Genomic DNA, 3,778 nt, shown 5'->3' with positions numbered 1-3,778 from the left:
TTGGCTGATCACCCCGTCTTCGCGTCTGTGCCGGCCTTCAATGCAGCGCCCAACCGTCTCTTGACCGAGATTCATTGCACTATTCCACGCGCAAACGGCTACCTTTAATGTGCATAGACAACGCTCATGGTTCAACACGACCAGGGCGCAGTCTGGGAGCCGAGTATACTAAAAAGAGAGTTTAGCAGCCAAAACTCGTCAAAGCACACGTTGGGTTACCCCATCACCTAACAACGATGATGGCGGTTCCCACCCGTGAAATACACAACCTAACCAATATTGGGCGACGATGGCGCTCATGAGCCCACGTCCCCACAAACAGTAAGAGAAAGAGAGAGAGGAGGAGATGGGCCAATGTGCGGTCCCTCGCCCAATGTCTTATGCCTCGCTGGGGCAAAGAGAAGAGAAGAGGAGCGGATAAGGGAGGAGATTGGCCAACGTGCGGTCCCTCGCCCAATGTCGGCTGCCTCGCTGGAGCTGGGTAAAGAGGAGAGGAGCGGATAAGGGAGGAGATTGGCACACACGGTGGCGCTGCCGGCGCCGAGGATAGCAAGAGAAGGTGCAGTTTGATCTGATCATCTGGTTTGCTATTTCTCTAAGGCCAACGTGCGGTCCCTCGCCCAATGTCGGCTGCCTCGCTGGGGCAAAGAGAAGAGGAGAGGATAAGGGAGGAGATTGGCACACACGGTGGCGCTGCCGGCGCCGAGGATAGCGAGAGAAGGTGCAGTTTGATCTGATCATCTGGTTTGCTATTTCTCTAAGGCCAACGTGCGGTCCCTCGCCCAATGTCTTCTGCCTCGCTGGGGCAAAGAGAAGAGGAGCGGATAAGGGAGGAGATTCGCCAACGTGCGGTCCCTCGCCCAATGTCGGCTGCCTCGCTGGAGCTGGGGCAAAGAGGAGCGGATAAGGGAGGAGATTGGCACACACGGTGGCGCTGCCGGCGCCGAGGATAGCAAGAGAAGGTGCAGTTAGATCTGATCATCTGGTTTGCTATTTCTCTAAGGCCAACGTGCGGTCCCTCGCCCAATGTCTTCTGCCTCTCTCTCAATCTCACTATTTTGGCCGCCGTGATAGGCGCCGCCAACAGCAGCAGCTACCTGGTTGATCCTGCCAGTAGTCATATGCTTGTCTCAAAGATTAAGCCATGCATGTGTAAGTACAAGCCGATTTAAGGCGAAACCGCGAATGGCTCATTAAATCAGCTATGTTTCATTGGATCTGTAAACCCACTTACTTGGATAACTGTGGCAATTCTAGAGCTAATACATGCAATTGGTCTCTGACCGCAAGGGAAGAGCGCTTTATTAGTTCAAAACTGGTCGGGCCCCGGTCCGTAACCCACCTGTGGTGAATCTGAATAACTTCGGGCTGAGCGCACGGTCTCCGCACCGGCGCCGCTTCTTTCAAGTGTCTGCCTTATCAGCTTTCGATTGTAGGTTATGCGCCTACAATGGCTATAACGGGTAACCGGGAATCAGGGTTCGATTCCGGAGAGGGAGCCTGAGAAACGGCTACCACATCTAAGGAAGGCAGCAGGCACGCAAATTACCCACTCCCGGCACGGGGAGGTAGTGACGAAAAATAACGATGTGAGGTCTCATCCGAGGCCTCGCAATCGGAATGAGTACACTTTAAATCCTTTAACGAGTATCCATTGGAGGGCAAGTCTGGTGCCAGCAGCCGCGGTAATTCCAGCTCCAATAGCGTATATTAAAGTTGTTGCGGTTAAAAAGCTCGTAGTTGGATCTCAGTTCCGGACTGACGGTGCACCGCCCGGTGTTTACTGTCACGCTCGAACAACCGCCCGGCTCGCACGGGATGCTCTTTGTCGAGTGTCCCGAGTGGCGGAGAGTTTACTTTGAAAAAATTAGAGTGCTCAGAGCAGGCTATTTGAATGGCCCGAATGGTGATGCATGGAATAATGGAATAGGACCTCGGTTCTATTTTGTTGGTTTTCGGAACCAGAGGTAATGACTAATCGGAACAGGCGGGGCATTCGTATTGCACGCTAGAGGTGAAATTCTTGGACCGTCGCAAGACGAACTACTGCGAAAGCATTTGCCAAGGATGTTTTCATTAATCAAGAACGAAAGTTAGAGGTTCGAAGGCGATCAGATACCGCCCTAGTTCTAACCATAAACGATGCCAACTAGCGATCCGCCGGCGTTATTCCCATGACCCGGGCAGCTTCCGGGAAACCAAAGTCTTTGGGTTCCGGGGAAGTATGGTTGCAAAGCTGAAACTTAAAGGAATTGACGGAAGGGCACCACCAGGAGTGGAGCCTGCGGCTTAATTTGACTCAACACGGGAAACCTCACCAGGCCCAGACACGGAAGGATTGACAGATTGAGAGCTCTTTCTCGATTCGGTGGGTGGTGGTGCATGGCCGTTCTTAGTTGGTGGAGCGATTTGTCTGGTTAATTCCGATAACGAACGAGACTCTGGCCTACTAAGTAGTCGACGGATCTCCAGAAAATGGTGTCCAGTTCGCAACTTCTTCTTAGAGGGATAAGCGGCAATTCTAGCCGCACGAGATTGAGCAATAACAGGTCTGTGATGCCCTTAGATGTTCTGCCGCGCGCTACACTGAAGGGATCAACGAGTTTTCCCTCCGAGAGGAGCGGGTAACCCGTTCAAAGCCTTTCTTGATAGGGATTGGGGCTTGCAATTGTTTCCCATGAACGAGGAATTCCCAGTAAGTGCAAGTCATCAGCTTGCGCTGACTACGTCCCTGCCCTTTGTACACACCGCCCGTCGCTACTACCGATTGAATGATTTAGTGAGGCCTTCGGACTGGCGCTCTTGGATTGTCGGCCCTGTTGCCCGCGAGGGTTTTCTGGGGTCGTCGCCTCGAGCTGACGGAAAGATGTCCAAACTTGATCATTTAGAGGAAGTAAAAGTCGTAACAAGGTTTCCGTAGGTGAACCTGCGGAAGGATCATTAACAGAGAGAAAGAGAACGGGGCGCTCTTAAAACTACTACTACTCTCCTGATTTGGGCGGTCTCGGGCTCTGCTCTGGCAACTCCAGCAGCGAAAGAGGACAATCCCGGCCCCCGCACCAAAAATAGGTACCACCACGCTGTAGGTGGACCACACTCGGGCGAGAGCGCGAAGACCGGAGGAGGAGGACGGACGGGGCTTTGGACGGCTGCCCGTCCGTTCCTTACTACCGGCGAATAAGCCTCTTGACCCAAAAAGAGTGAAATTCAAGTGTCAAAAAACAACAACAAGCCGTCCGGCCAAACCCAAACCACAAACTTGGGCTATGTCTGTCAAACCCTTTCATTGAGACTCGACCTGTGATGGTTAGTCGCAAAAAGACCAAATGGCAAATACACAACTCTTAACGGGGGATCACTCGGCTCGTGGGTCGATGAAGACCGCAGCAAACTGCGTGTCGGTATGTGAATCGCAAGAATACCAGATACATCGACAAGTTGAACGCATATTGCGGCGGCAGCCATATGAGCTTGTCGCCGCCACTTCACGGAGTGGTATACATCCATCGGTTGCTGCGAGTTCGGTGCCTGCTGACTGTCTCCTGACGAGGGTAACCGAACCGAGCTTCCGCCTTGGGGTTTAATCGCGCGCCGCGCCGAGGGCCCTTAAACAAGCAAGCCTATCACTAGCAAGTCCATGGACTTGGCGCACCCACATTCAACCACAACAAAGCGACAGTTGTCGCCCTCGCAAATAACTGGAGGCGGCGCTCTTTTGCCTGCTGTCCACAGAGACACGAATGGCCGTCGGCCGCTCATGGCTGATGCTGCACATGTT

At 53.1% G+C, this 3,778-nt stretch overlaps 2 non-coding genes across 2 annotated transcripts; both read left to right on the top strand.

Moving 5' to 3' along the window:
• The first annotated feature begins 1,094 nt into the window (after window positions 1-1,094).
• Window positions 1,095-2,943, top strand: LOC121879677. The gene has a single exon (XR_006091390.1). It is a non-coding gene; the product is annotated as a small subunit ribosomal RNA (ribosomal RNA).
• Window positions 2,944-3,339: 396 nt separating this feature from the next.
• On the top strand, window positions 3,340-3,498 carry LOC121879671. Its single transcript, XR_006091389.1, has one exon. It is a non-coding gene; the product is annotated as a 5.8S ribosomal RNA (ribosomal RNA).
• The last annotated feature ends 280 nt before the right edge of the window (window positions 3,499-3,778 follow it).

This window comes from Homarus americanus, unplaced genomic scaffold (genome assembly GCF_018991925.1).
Source record: "Homarus americanus isolate GMGI-L3 unplaced genomic scaffold, GMGI_Hamer_2.0 scaffold7755, whole genome shotgun sequence".
Classification (NCBI taxonomy): Eukaryota; Metazoa; Arthropoda; class Malacostraca; order Decapoda; family Nephropidae; genus Homarus; species Homarus americanus.
This window is presented reverse-complemented; position numbering and strand designations above follow the sequence as displayed.